This window comes from Tenrec ecaudatus, chromosome 12 (genome assembly GCF_050624435.1).
Source record: "Tenrec ecaudatus isolate mTenEca1 chromosome 12, mTenEca1.hap1, whole genome shotgun sequence".
Lineage (NCBI taxonomy): Eukaryota > Metazoa > Chordata > Mammalia > Afrosoricida > Tenrecidae > Tenrec > Tenrec ecaudatus.
The window spans coordinates 37,153,047-37,168,414 of record NC_134541.1 but is presented as its reverse complement, the minus strand read 5'-3'; the positions used below and the strand labels follow the sequence as shown (position 1 = coordinate 37,168,414).

The 15,368-nt window shown below is 42.7% G+C and overlaps 1 protein-coding gene across 3 annotated transcripts in view; it reads right to left on the bottom strand.

Annotated features, from left to right (window-relative positions):
* Positions 1 to 15,368, bottom strand: part of SHLD1 (shieldin complex subunit 1) — a 103,322-nt gene that overhangs the window by 26,274 nt on the left and 61,680 nt on the right. The gene's annotated exons all lie outside the window — the stretch shown is intronic.

Below are 15,368 nucleotides of genomic sequence, written 5' to 3'. Positions count from 1 at the left end.
TTATGCTCATAGCCTGAATGAAGATTGTTGTTTGTACTCTAGAAATCTCCAAGCCAGGCTGACCATGCTTCCAGGTTGACGTGCCCTCTATAAAAAAGTAAAATGCAAAAAACCTCTTTAGAAGAGCAAATAAATAAATAAAAATTTTTTAAAGAAGAGCAATGCATTCTGAACCAAAAACTTTACAAATAGAGTTTGATTAAACAAGAGCTCACAATAAAAATAATACAAAACACACTGAAACAAGGTGCTTTTAATGAAAGAGAGTGGGCAAAAGGAGGCAGCATCAGAATGAGACCCAAGGAAACATTACATATTGGAGTTAATTGACATAATATACAGCAAATATGCTTAATGCATCAAAGAAAGCCAATCGAGAATTGAAAGTGTAAGGGACAAAAATATGAACTGGAAAATTAGAAAAAATAAAGAACTTAAAATAATAGGTATTTATGCTTTAGTAGATAGGTTAAAAAAAAAAACAACCAGAAGATTAGACACAGCTGGGAAGAGAATTAGAAAATGGAAATCGGAGTTAAGGAGAGTTGGTTCCGAAAGTCCTCAGGGAGCAAGAATGTAGCACAGAGAGGTCAAGAGATTGAAGGAGAATAAAGAGTGGAGGGAGAGAAATTAAAATGAGATAGTCTAATACACATGTAATTGAAATGCCACAAGAGAACATTGAGAAAGCGAGGTAAGAGCAATACAGAACGAGTAAATGAGTGAAAATTTCATAGAACTCATGAAAAATGTGGATTCTCAGATTTTGTAATCACCATGACTTGCAAGCAGGATAAACAGAAAATCCATGATTAGGCATCAGACTATTAAAGGCAAAATTAAAAAATTCTAAAGCCAACAAAAAAAGATGATTTATGATTGATGAAAATTAAGTTGATTATCATCAACAATAATAGAAGTAAGAAGGTACTAACAGCCCTTTCAAATGTCTAGGAGAAAACAGCTGACAACCTAGAGCCATTCAGGAAATAGTGAGAAAGTGGTACAACAGCCTCTTAACTGTCTATACCAACAACATGATACATCCTGTTACCATGATACATCATGGTCCATATATACCATATCCAAAATTCATCCTCTAAGATTTCTTAAAATGGACATAACTCACATTGGCCTATGTTGGCTTAGGGAGATTTTCCCCAAAGGCAGAAAAATGAGACATGTAAAATTTTAAGATTTTCCATTCCTTGATTCCAGTCAGCCAACCCTGAAGCAATACTCCTGGGCTAGGCTTTAATCCCAAGTCACATGTGACCAGCTTGAAGGTATATTTCATGTCCACTCTACACTTTGTGTCTGCAAATTTCACTCCATCAAAAGCTAGTTCTGCAAAAATCATCAAGTTCAAAGTTGTTCTAGATTGATTTTCAAACGCGTGGCATCTCTTAATGCTTTGCAGATGGCATTTTCCCTCTCTATAATCGGCTTTTCCTGCTCACTTTTCAAATAATGACCACCTTTATCTTCCTAACTCAGCTCGCATCTGTACTCCACTGGCCTCAGCCCTGCAGTCCTAATAATGGTGCTGCCTGGGGCCACGGACCAAGCAAGATATCTGCTCCAAACACGCTATTAGAGAAAAGCAAAAAATAATCACTTTCACTGCTCATGATATTCCCTCTCTTTGAAGAGACCACATGAAAGAAACTGCATAACTTAGTTTTCAAAAAGTAGTTAGATGTTCTTCTAGCCCATCAACTATATCAATCATAAAAAGACAGAGAGAGTCAAAGGTTTGAGTCATGCAGTTATTACTGGGTGGCACTTACTGCCCTAAAGGAGTTTTAGAATGTTCTGTTACCTAAGGTTCTCTTTAAATTCACTTTATCTCACATATAAATGAAATGGCTTTTTTGCACAAACATAGAACAGAATATAAATGGGAAGAGGATTATGAAGAAAAAAGAGAGAGAGAGAGAAATATGACCTACTAGTATTATCTATTCCAAATGACTAAATTTCTTTGGTCTCTATGTGGCAAAAATTAAATTGCCCTGGAAAATCTGGTTTCTAAAAAGAATCCCCTCCCGCCCCCAACCCATGTTCACAATAAATAGTTCAAGGTCCACATAATAGGGGAAAAGCTACTATATATATAATGTATGTATGTCTGTGTGTGTGTATATATATACATATATATAGTAGCTTTCCCCAAATATATATATACACACACACACACACACACACACACACACACACACACACACATCCCTGGAGTGAAGTCCAGCAATTATGGCAGGGGCCAAACCCAATCCAGGGAGACATATGGCAGACCACTAAATAAGAGAGGGGAAGAAAGAGAGAGAAAAAAAGACATGGGTAGGGGGGCATCAGGGCACTAAGCCACCCAAGGGGAGGGAATTGTTTGTATCTCCACAGGAGAGGGAGAGAGAGATCAGGCTTCAACCCAATGCACCAAGACGTGAATACAACACTCCGGCATGTACCAGGGAACCAATAGAGAGGTCAGAGGGGCTGGCCCCAATCCCGATTATGTGGACAACCCCACCCCCAACCTCAGAAGAATGAACTTCAGAGGACAGCTCTGGGGCTACAGCTTGGGGGGGAGGGGGTACATCGGATTAGAGCACATGGGAAAAATGCAAAGGGATGGAGAGGGAGGAGAGGACATCCTCGCCCACCAACCCCCAAGGACTATGTTCCTGCTTGGAGCAGACAATGCACGGGGCTGGCCCCACCCCAGGACAGCGTCCCTCACCGAGCCTTGACACTGCAGGGGACAGCACTGGAGACACAGTGCGGGAACAGTGCACAGCCTGGCCCCGTCACGCTGGGTCGAGGCACTGAGGGCACGCAGCAGAGCAGCAGGGGGAGTAGAGCGAATACCAAAATTAGACTTTGGAGACCAGAGTGTGGCACCCCATCAGGGTGGACTGGAAAACACTCGGAAAGGTCAACAAACAGACCTTGAACTATTTATAGGCTTTTCCATTTTTTGTTAGTGCTTTTCTTTTTATTGTTGCTATTTTGTTCTTGTTTTCTGCGGTTGTTATTGCTTTGTTGGTTTTGCCTTCCTTTGTTGTTTTATTTGGCTTTGCCTGGATTTTGCACTTATTAATATATCTGCATGTTTATCTAGATAGGATAGGTGGGATAAATAATTCGGAGATGAAAAGAATGGGATCAATGGTTCCGGGGAGATATGGGAGAAGAGGAAATGGGAAAAAGGAAGGGTGTGGGGACCAACCCAGGGATAAGGGAACAACAAGTGAACTAAAACCAATGGAAGGAAGGTCATAGGATACCTAATGGGGCTCAATCAAGGGCAAAATAGTAGTGAGGAATTACAAACCGGAATGAAGGCAGAACATGATGGTGGGGCAAGAGGGAAGTAAAAAGGAAATAGAGGAAAGAACCAGGAGGCAGAGGACATATATAAGGTCTAAATACAGGCATGTACATATGTAAATGTATATAATGTATATATCAAAAGGGGAATAGAACTAGGTATCTATATCTATATGTTAAGAATTAGGGTTGCAGTAGACATTGGGCCTCAACTCAAGTACTCCCTTAATACCAGAACACTTTGTTCTACCAATCCAGCATTCTGTGATGCTCACCTTCCTTGTGTCACATTCTGACATGATCGCTGAAGATGAGTGGGAGCATAAGCAAATGTGATGAAGAAAGCTGATGATACCTGGCTATCAAAAGATATAGCATCTGGGGTCTTAAAAGTTTGAAGATAAACAAGCACTCATCTAGCTCAGAAACAACAACGCCCATGTGGAAGAAGCATACCAGCCTGTGTGATCATGAGGTGTCAATGAGATCAGGTATGGTGTCAGGCATCTAAGATCCAGAATAAAACCATACCCAAGGCGAATTGGGGGAGGGGCGGCATGGAGTGGAGACCCAATGCCCATTTGTAGACAATTGGATATCCTCTCACAAAGGGGTCACAGGGAAGAGATGAGCCAGACAGGGTGCAGAATAGCACTGATGAAACACATAAGTTTCCTTTGTGCTTCCTTCACCCCACTATCATGACCTCAATTCTACCTTACAAATCGGATTACACCAGAGTATGCACACTGCTACAGATAAGAGCTTGCAAGCAGGGAATCCAGGATAGATAAACCCCTTAAGGCCAACAAGGAGAGTAGAGATATCAGGAGGATTGGGAGAGGATGAGGGGAGAAAGGGGCAATGGATCACCAGGATTAACATATAATCCCTTCCCAGGGGGATGAATAATGGAAAAGTGGGTGAGGGGCAACGGAGGATGATATAAGATATGGAAAAAATAATCTATAACTTATCATCTAAAATAATCTATAGCTTGTGAGGCAGGGCAGGTGGGGGAGGGAGGGGGAAGAAGTGGAGCTGATATCAGGGGCTCAAGTGGGAAGAGAATGGTTTGAAAATGATGATGCCGGCATATGTATAAATGTGTTTGACAGATCGAAGTAATGTATGGATTGTGATAAGAGAAGTAAGAGACCCCATTAAAAGTATTTTTAAAAGCTACATACATATTCTCTATCTTTAATTAGTCACAAATATAAATTTTTCTATTATATATGTATATATATATACACACACTCCCAGATGATTCTCATATTGAAATAGGCTTGGTAACTAAAATCTCCAGGCAACTGGAATATTTACTGATTTGAGTAGACATTCGGTAAATACTTATTTCAATGAATGAGTGAATGAAACAGCAAACTAATAAATATCTATGCTACTTAAAGTTTTAAGCATATCATTGTCTAAGGTCACATAAAACATTAAAAACTTCCAGACAGTGTTCTAAACATTTTAAATGCCTTATTTTATTAACCCTCATAACAACTCTATGAGATAAGTTGACTGGCCTGGATTGTTTTTTTCTGCAGCCACCATAAATAAGTGTGGCTACTTGAAGCAGAAAAAGATGCATTAAAATTACAGTATAATTTCCATCAATGTTGCTGAGCTTTCAGGAACTACTCCCTCACAGAACTGAACAGCCCTGGGGCTGCTGCTTGTACCATGACGAGCACCCTGCAGAATTAGGGAGCTGCTGCTAGAAATACTGCTTCCAATCCAATGTCTGATCTGGAAGCTTCCGAATCGGGATCTATTTGCTAAAACAGGAAGCTAATCTTACCGAGGCTGCCTCCAGAACCATGCTCATGCCTCCAGACCCTTGCTGCCTACACCATTTTCTACATAAGCTGAAAATAAATGCCCTACATCTTCTCTCTCTTGCTGTATAGAATTCAAAGTCTTATATGAAAGTGTTTGGTTGGCAGACCCAATATTACATCCAGAATCTTAGCTGCAAGGGAGTCTGAAAACGGAATTTAAGGTTTCCACTCTCTTGTAATAAAAGAAATCATGCTATCAGGAGGGTTAGAATAGGTATTGAGTAAGCTAATGTATAGAGCACAGATAATGGATGGAACAAGTATGGAAATGAGGGGACTTGTCCTAAGACATGCTGTTAGCAAACGGCAGGACTAGCAATCAAACTCAAAAGTCTAACTCCAAAGACCAGGCTGTATGCAATAATAAAGCATATTAGAGGCTGAGATAGTTAAACACATGTGAGGTTAATTGAAGGGCGGAGAGCTAAACGGCTTGGCGAGCCTCACCTTGCTTGTTCTCGGGTCTCTTGCTTTCTGATGGTCGGACCAGTGTGCAGCTGCCTTAGCCAGTTCCCTGCTTCAGCTGGCAAGGCTCACTTCCTGAAAGATATCCCTGAGGAGAAGACACATAGACCTACCCCGATGCAGCCCTGGGTGCTGGAGCACCCATGTGGAGACCCCTGCCAGCGCTGAGATGCTTACACATTTACTGATTTGGCTTTCCTCCTGCAGTCGGCATCATTGTGTGTGTTTTGTGAGATGCAGAAGAACTTTGTGGATTGGTGTCGGACATATGGGCTAATGTTGGACTTGTGGGCTTGGGCAGCATTGGGTTGGAATGTTTTCTTGATGTGCACTTACCCTTTATATAAAATGCTCTGTTATACATATGAGTTTCTGTGGATTTGTTTCTCTAATGTACCCAGACTAACACAGAGGATAATACATGTCCAGGCAAGTTCATGGATCTGAAGTAGCCTGCCTTTGTATCCAAGGAGCAGTCTAGCTCACTCACAACTGTGTTCTTTCCAGGCAGATTTGTTTGTTCTTCTGCAGTCCATGGCACTTCCTCACCAACACCACAACTCAAATGCATCTTTTCTTCTGAGGTCTTCTCTATTCGTTGCCCAGCTTTTGCAAGCATAGGAGATGACCGCAAATACCATGGTTTGGGTTAGACGTATCTTACTCCGCAAAAGGGGTAGGACTTAGGGCTGCTTAATACAGTTTCAGCTCAAATACGATCACCACATTCAGAAGCTAAGCATATTCTGGGCCTGCTTTGAACGTGAACATCATTTCAACGTGATCTCTGGGGTCATTCATTTTTCTCTAAAGATAGATCCTCTCATCTCTTAGCTGGGCCATGTATTCCGAGGGTGTGTTGGAAGCACCCCATCATTATCCCTACCTTCTTCAGTTTAGTCTCTAATCCCATCACCAAACCCACCTCCAACACCATGGACTCTTCTATCATCACCTTTGTCACTTCCATTGTATCTGACACACATCCAACAGCAGGGCCTTTCCTAAGTTCCACCTGGGGAACTGCTTTGTTTCTCTCTGCTGTTCTAGTCATCAGACATTTGGTTTTACCTTCTTCTAAGATGAGAAATCTCTTTTCCATTTCAGTATATAACAGTTTTGGGGGTAACAGATGTTAAATGAAATGTATGGTCTTTTAAAAATCCAGGATTATTCCTGGTAGTTATTATAACCCATTTTTATTTTCTTTAAAATAAAGTTCCATAATCATCTTTTTCCAAGGCCGCTGTCAGTATCTCTGAGCTGCTCTCAAGCTCCATATTCTTAACAGTTTTGCCTATCATGATATGCACCTAATTATGCTACTCCCTGGGAGTTTCCTGCTTTCTCAATGTCCCTCTAAACTTTTCACACTCAAACACTCAACTCACTGCCATAGAGTTGTTAAGGCATAAGTAAAAATCTCATTGGTATTCTTGGAAAATTTTGATTGTCCTGATAAAGGGAGGAACAGGGCTGGGTCACTTTCTTTTGTTTCTTCCTTGGCTACATATGAGGGGCTACCCCCCCAAAAAAAAAAAACAAATGGGAAAAACACTGCTATGCGGAGCTTTTGTAGTACACATTTTTCCGACTAGGCAAGAATCAAGCAACTCACTCTGAGTTAGTGCACTCAGTGGTATCGCCTGGGAAGGTTCTCTCTGGTCACAGTGAATTTTTTTGTAAAAGAAGTTTCACTAAAACCTCATTTTTTTGGTAAAGGCCTATTTAAGAGAACAGCGTGTGGCTGTGAAACTGTGTTTGCTGCTCAGGGAAAATGCTGCAGAAATGGTGATGTGGAACACAGCTTACCAGTACAGCACTATGGGAAAAACTCAAGTGTACAAGTGTTTTCTCAGTCCAAAAAAAAAGTGAAATGTCGATTGATGACAAACCTTATTCTGGATATCCATCAACTTCCCGAACGGATGAAGACCGATGATGGACATTGAAGAGATGGGAAAGTTATCTGGACTACTTTGGAACTTGGTTCAGTGAATTTTAATAGAAGGTTTGGGAATGAGAAGGATCCTTGTGAAATTTGTGCCTTGGGTCCTGACTAACTAAATGGAAACATGCCACACTTCGAAAGAACAGCTCCAAAGTGACCTAGACTTTTTTCCAAGGTCATTACTGGTGATGAAACATGGTGCTATTCTTACAACCCCGAAAGCAAACACTAATCAAGCCAGTGGAAGATGCCCTCATCACATCACCTAAAAAAAGCTCAGCAAGTGAAATAAAAGATCAAGAGAATGCTCATCCCTTTTTTTTGTCATGTGACAGGGATAGTGCATTTAGAATTCACTCCACCAGGTCATACTGTTAGTCATGCTTTCTATTGAGAGGTTCTGAAAAGATTGTGTAACAGCATGCGACAAAAAAAGACCTGATTTGTGCCAGATGGAGAACTGGTTCTGCACCACAACAATGCCCCTGCTCACGCAGCCAGCTCAGTGTGCCATTTGTGTGTGTGTGTGGGGGGGGCAAAAACCAGCATGCCTCTCTTGCCTGACACACCTATCTCACCTGACCTCCCTCTGTGCAACTTCTTTTTGTTTCTGCAAATGAAGAGGGACATGAAAGGACAGTGGTTTGATGATGTAGAAGAGGTGAAGAAAAAACAAATGAGAGAGGTGCTGTGCTGTCAGCCATCCAAACAGATGAGTTTGAAAAAAATGTTTCCAAGAATGGAATTGCAGATTTGACAAATGTATTAAGTATAATGGAGAGTACTTTGAAGGTGATAGGTTGTTTTGTTAAAAAAAAAAAAAAGCTTAAATACATAGCTTTGAAAAAAAAGTCCATTTTGGGTGGGTGTACTCTCTTGTATATGATGGCTGCCACACAGCAGCCATGTGGGAAATGCCAAGGGGATGGCAGGAACCTTGACCTGGTCATCTCCGAACTCCTCACCAATGACCACAACAATCTACCCCGGATGAGTACAAGGGAACCATGATTGGCTGAAGTCACCGACAGTCAGACTTTTTGTTACTTACCATCTAACTCATTTCTAACTGATACACATAACAAAGGAGCTATCACCCCAAACCTCGTGAACCTGGTATTCGGATACATGAAGATGGACAATAAACAAACAAATAAATGCAAATACATTATTAGCTGGAGATAAGTGATCTGAAGAGAAACAAAAGGGCCCGAACTTCCTGGGTGAAGATGGAGTTTCAGGTAAGACAGTCCGGAGAGTCCTCCGATGCGATATGGGTTAAGGCCATGTGAGGATCTGGGGCACGCAGGGTCCAGATAACAGGAAAGCTAATGCAAAGGTCCTGAGATAGAAACAGGCTTGGCAATGATGAGGAGCAGCCAGGAGGCCTCAGAGACTAGAGCAGAGGAATTAGGGGAAAACAAGAGGAAAACCACCTTTTTTAATGTGCATTGTATTTTATGGGGTCAATGTTCACATAGTCTTTGTTAAGGATGTTAAAAAGTCAAGTATTAAAATATTTAGTAATCACTCACCCCCCCCCATAATTATGGGAGGTTATTAGGGTAGTTAATAGGTTACCACAAGTCAGGATAAGAAAACATTAAGGATACAGTTCTTTCATCTGCAGCAGTCCCTCTTCTCAGCCATTGCCAGAAGGCATGTCTCTCTCTGACCCTGACCTCTCCGCCAAGTGGCCCCTTGACCTCTGCCTTGCCCTGGTAAGGGTCACAAAGCTCTTTCAGTGCTGGAAAACACCCAAAGGTTGTCCCGCTCTGCAATCCAGCTTCCGGCCAGAACACACTCAGCCTTACTCCTTCTGTGGGCCAGGAAGCCCACTGCTCTGGAAGCTCACTCACTTGTATAGTTTTTGGCATCCGACAGAGTAAATCACTAACCCTTTGCCTGCTTTTCGTTTCTCAGGCAGGTTAACAGAAATCATTTACCCTCGTTCAAACTTAAGAAGATTCTGAAAACAAACAAGCTATACTTCTGCAGGGGCTAAGATGGAAACCTGTTCAGACACATCTGCTCTAAATCAAAGGAGGGAATTTGTATGGTTGAGAAAAATCAAAAGCTTCCCCCCACCCTCTGCCTTAAGGAAATGAACCAGTTGTCAAGGCAACCAAAAACAACCCCAACACCCCGATTAGGAAATACAGCTTCCATCTCATGTGCTGCCACATTCAGAAGCTGAGCTTATGCTGGACCTGCTTTTGGAGTTTTATGTAACCTTGAATTAGTCCGTTGAGTACCTGGGGCAGGAATGAAGACATCCCACCCCCCTACCCCTTCCTATCCCAAAGCACCCGTCCCTGTGGCAAAACTAAGCAGTGGAACAACTGGCTGGTAAAAAGCCCCCAAAGGGAGTGAGCGTGAAGCGTGTAGTTTACAGGCTGACGTGCGTAACTCTTTTATTTATTTAAAAACCATCCTGTAGCCCTTCCTGTAGCATACACTGCTGCAAAGGACTTTCATGTATTAATTAGATAACAAATGCTTATTGAGAAACCAGAAGGTCAAATAACTTTCAGGAGGCTTTCTAAATCCTTCTTGGATTTTGCTAATTTCACAGAGTGACTCAGAGCTGGTACTGACGCCATCTGCGGTCCTCCACCAGCCACCTCGCTAAAAGCCTTGCCGCCACATGCTGCCAAGTGTGCTTTCCATTTCCGCCCTCCCTGTCTTTCCACCTGGCAGATTCCATGTCGACTTAGAGACTCTGTGGCCCTGCTGCCCCTTGGTGAAGCCTTCTCCAGCTTACCCAGAGGTGCCTGGACCAATAAGCATTCCTTGGGAAGGGGCTGCCCTTTCTAATAAATGATGCTGGAAAAGCTGGATGTCCACTTGCAGAAGAGTGAAATGAGACCCATACTTCACCCCATTCACAAAAAAACAAACTCAAGGTGGATCAAAGACCTAAATGTAAAACCCAAAGCTATCAGGTTCATCAACAAGAAAACTGAGGCAACTCTAAGGAGCGACTAAGTCTTGGGGGTTCCACCAGTCTCTATCTGACCAGTAAGCCCTGGCCTTTTTCATGATTTTGAGTTTTGTGTTACATTTGGCCATAGATGACCTTGGATGAGAGAGAGAGAGAGAGAGAGAGAGAGAGAGAGAGAGAGAGAGAGAGAGAGAGAGAGAGAGAGACTTTACTCAGAGAAAAAGTGAGCCAAATTCAAAGCCAAATTCAAATGTAACCCAGCTGGGTGAATTGGTAGTATTTTTTCCCCCTGTAATAATATAGGCTATCCCTTTCCTAGTTCTTCCTTAGCATAAATGTTATATAGTGTTCATTTCTCCCTTAAAAACAAAACAGAAAGAAATACTAAGACTTCACAAAGTTGTATCTGAAGAAAGGGTCCATAGAACAGAAGATCTAGAGCCCGGAGGACGGAAGCCAGAGTCAGAGTAAGCCTTGCTCCTGGAAGGCAGCTCTGAATCCTGCAATCCCCCAGGGCACTGCGGCCTCCAGGGAAGCAGGGGCATGGACGGCAGCTCCTGTGCTCTGTGTGCCTCTCTCAGATCCTCAGCAGTTGTTACTGGTGCCACCACGTTGCTTCTGACCTATAGTGACCCTGTGCATAACAGAAGAAGCTCCGCCCAGTCTGGCACCTTCCTCACACTTGTTCTTATTCCTGAGCCCATTGTTGCAGCCACTGTGTCCACCCAGCTCCTCCAGGGCCTTCCTGTTTTTCGCTGCCCCTCTCCCAAGCATGATGGCCTTCTCCAGGGGCTGGTTTCTCCTGACAACATGACCAAAGCTGTAAGATCAAGTCTCACCGCCATGGTTGCCTCTAAGGAGCACTCTGGTCACTCTTTTTTCAAGACAGGTCTGTTTGTCCTTTTAGGCATCCATGCTCCTTTCAATATTCTTCTCCAGCAAAATTCAACTTCTTCTTCAAGCTTCCTTATTCAATGCCCAACTTTGACATGCATATGAGGCAATGGAGGATGCCACGGCTTGGGCCAGGTGCCCCTTAGATCTCAAGGTAACACCCCTTAAGGTCATTACTATGTTTTCAAAGTACATGCAATAAGTACTCAGAGTATGAACCATGAATATGAACTCATAAATGCAAATTGGTTCACTTTTGTGAAGCTCGCTAACATTAATTTTATGTGATTTGGAACTTGTGAGGCATAAGAGAGTTTTTTTGTTTTGTTTACTAATTTCTGAACTTAGGCAAAGAAACATAGAAGCATCTGAAGGACATAAAGAACATAAACAGCATGTAAGTTAGCACTGGCCTGCCAATCCTGGAACACTACATCACAACAATCTAAGAAACCTCCCTGCAGGACCCCTCGCGGTATAGTGAGTTATGCATTTGGCTGCTAACTAGTAGGTCAGTAGTTCGAAACCAAGATGAGGCTTTCACTTCCATGAGGAGTGACAGTCTCAGAACTCCCAGGAGCAATTCTACCCTGTGCTACACAGGGTCACCATGAGTGAGAATTGACTGATGGCAGTGAGTTTGGTTGTTTTTGTTTGAAGCAACCTCTAACCTTGAAGAGAAGATGCATCGTTTAGTTGCTGTCGCGTCACAGAGAACACATGTAACATACGACTCTTTGATGCCACATTGCCCTTCATTGTGTAGGGCCAAGGTGAAGAATTCATATATAAACCTCCAATTTCTGCTCACTCACTGAGAAAGGAAGAGCTGGCCTTGGGCACCATATTTGAAGGACTACCACTGAGTTTAAGGTTAAAAAATCTAATGATTTGGACACTGATCCTTGAGCAAACATTTTTAATGGTTCATTCTGATTCTCCATTCAGGATGAATGTTGAGAGGTCTTACTTGTCTGCCTTGCCGTGACTGTCTTGCAATAGATGAAATGGGTTCATGCACGACAAATCTGACTACCGATTGTGATCCTACACACCAGCTCCCAATCAGCATTTCCCAAATCGCTGATCACTGACTTTCGGATAGCTAGTTGCAGTTAAGTTGATTCCGACTCCCAGCAAGTCCATGGGTGCTCCATGGGGTTCTCAATGGTGGATTTTCAGAAGCAGATGGCCAGGCCTTCCTTTCATGGGGCCTCTGGTGGACTCCTCCAGCAACCTTTCAGTTGTAGTTGAGCATCACAAGATACCCAGCAGGACAGACATATCACACTGGAAGATACCCTTCAGGATGCAGATATCTGGATCACCAAGTTGAAGTGACTCTCACAGGACCAGAGAATCAAATGTAAATGTCACACGAAGTCTTTTTCTCTCAATGCCAAGGTCAGCAAGAGCAATTTTGATGAACACGGTTCCAGAAGAGAAGATTAAATGACGGAAAACTCAGGGTTAGACAAAACGATAAGGATGCAAACCCAAACTATATGCCTTTCTTTTACTCTCTCTTCTCTCTCTCGATACCACTCATCCACCCAATCACTCACTCTCTCACTCACAGAACAGCATACTCATTTACATGGACCTGTTCAGGATAGGCAACAATTTATAACACAGGTAAGCAGAAGCTTAGAAGTAAAGCAAATGTCACATTGTCCCCAACCAGAGCTAAGCGATGAGCAAACAAAGAAGCCGATATCTCACTGAGGTGCTTTAAGAGTCAAGGGGAAGACCATCTGTCAGTAATGCAGGAGTGCTACTACTTCTTACCAATGAACAGTCTCCTTCACTTAAATTCTCCAGGGGCCTGAAGAGAAACCGAAGAAAGTCAAGAAGGAGGGAAAGATGTTTTGGAGGGAAAAGCAAGAGTTCAGAGATGATATGATGTGCCTAGACAGGAGCAGGGCAGCAGGGAGGGCCAGGTCATGACTAGACCCTCGTCACGTGAGTGTGGGGAAGAGTGCCCATGGCTCTGCAAACAATGTGCAGAACCAGAACCCCAAAGCCCTTCTTATTGACTACCCTCCCAGGAGTTAAGGCTATTTTGACTTTTCACACCTAGACTGCATTGCAAGCTGTTTGATACTTTTGTCAGTCAATGCAACCACACAGCATGAACTCTTTTGTATGTGAATGCATTTGCCCTCCTTTGTCTGAGAGACCCATCCAGGTTGTGGTAGAGAGGACCAGTTCACACCGTTTCCATGTTGGGATCATAACACCATCTATTTATCCATTTTGCTGTTGATGAACGCTGTGGTAGTTACATAATCGGTTGCCAGCTTGAGACTTAAGAGTAAAGGGGTGGAGTTTAACCTGTCAATCAGGTCAGAGCTTGATGACATCATTTGGAGGCGCTAAGGAGATAAATAGCTTGTGGAGGTGGAACACACAGACACTCCCTGTGAGACATTCCTGTTGAGATACATGGAGCTACTCTAGAGCCCTGGAGCTGAAGGAGCCACGTGGAGACCCCTGCCAGCGATGAGATGCTTCCACTGCCGCTAGATCCGAAAGACTTTCAACCCACTGGCCTATGATCATCCTGCATTCAACGTCATTGTATGTACTGTGTGAGTCTGTAGAAGAATTTCTGGACTATTATCAGGCATATGGGCTAATATCTGACTTATGGCCTAATATCAAACTTAAGGACTTGATCTGGACTGGGCCAGGACGTTTCCTTAAAATACTATTACTCTTTGATATAGAGATCCTTCTTATTCACATATGAGTCTCCCTGGATTTGTTTCTCTAGTCTACCCAGACTAACCCAGTTTTGTTGAGTTGGCTCCAACATATGGCAAACTGATGTAGAACAGAAGGAAATGCTGCCTGGTGCTGCACCATCTTCATGACCTTTGAGATATCTGAGATGATTGTTGTGTTTTAATTGTGTTAATTCACCTCAGTGAGGGTTTCTCTCATTTTCTCTGACTACTTTACCAAATATGATATCCTTGTTAAGAATTGGTCCATCTCAATAACATATCTATGGCAATTCAAGCAATTTCATCAGCTCACCTCTTAAGAAACAATCCACTTGGATTTCTTCCATGACTGATTTGTCATTCTTCTGGCAGTCCATGGTCTATTCAATGTTCTTCACCAATTCAAATCCATCGATTCTTTCTTCATCGCCTGACTTGCATGCACAGGAGGCCATTGAAAAGATCTGACTTGGGTCAGGTAAGCCTTAGTCATCAGTAAACTGACATCGTGGTTTCTAGTTTCCAGTTTAAGGCTCTCTTATAATGAGTGTGGTTGTGAGTACTTCGGTGCACAGCATTCTGTGAGCATTTGAGTGCATTTCCATTAGCATGTACCCAGGAGCAGAAACTATGTTGTAGGATATGAACAAAGCTCAGCTAACCGCAGTTCTTAGCCATATGTGGCTCTTTCAGTACATGCATGTGGCTCTGAAGTAAAACGGAAAAATAATTTATAGGATAACATTCAAGTAATAATGATTTCATTTGTTTGTAAAAATATATTTATACCTCTCGAGTAATTTTTAAATTGTTGTGAGGAACAGGATTGGCTTTTCAACCTCAAGGGTTTGCCACCCTTTGGAAATGAAAATGCTCACTTTTCAGAGATATTATAAATAGGTATACTCACTGCCATCAAGTCAATGCTGATTCATAGTGACCCCCTGTGGGTTTCCAAGACTGTAACTCTTAATGGGAGAAGAAAGTCCCATCTCTGTCCTGGGGAGCTGCTGGTGGTTTTGAACTGCCAACCATACAGATCACAGCCCAATGGGTAACTACTACACCACTAGGGCTCCTGTAATAGGTATAACAGCTTGTGAATATCTGAGAGATTAAGAGTCCAGTGTTCATTTTCCTCCTCCTGGCTCCTAGGACTTGAAGGAGCCTTCAGTATGGACTACCACTCAATGAAGACTCAAATT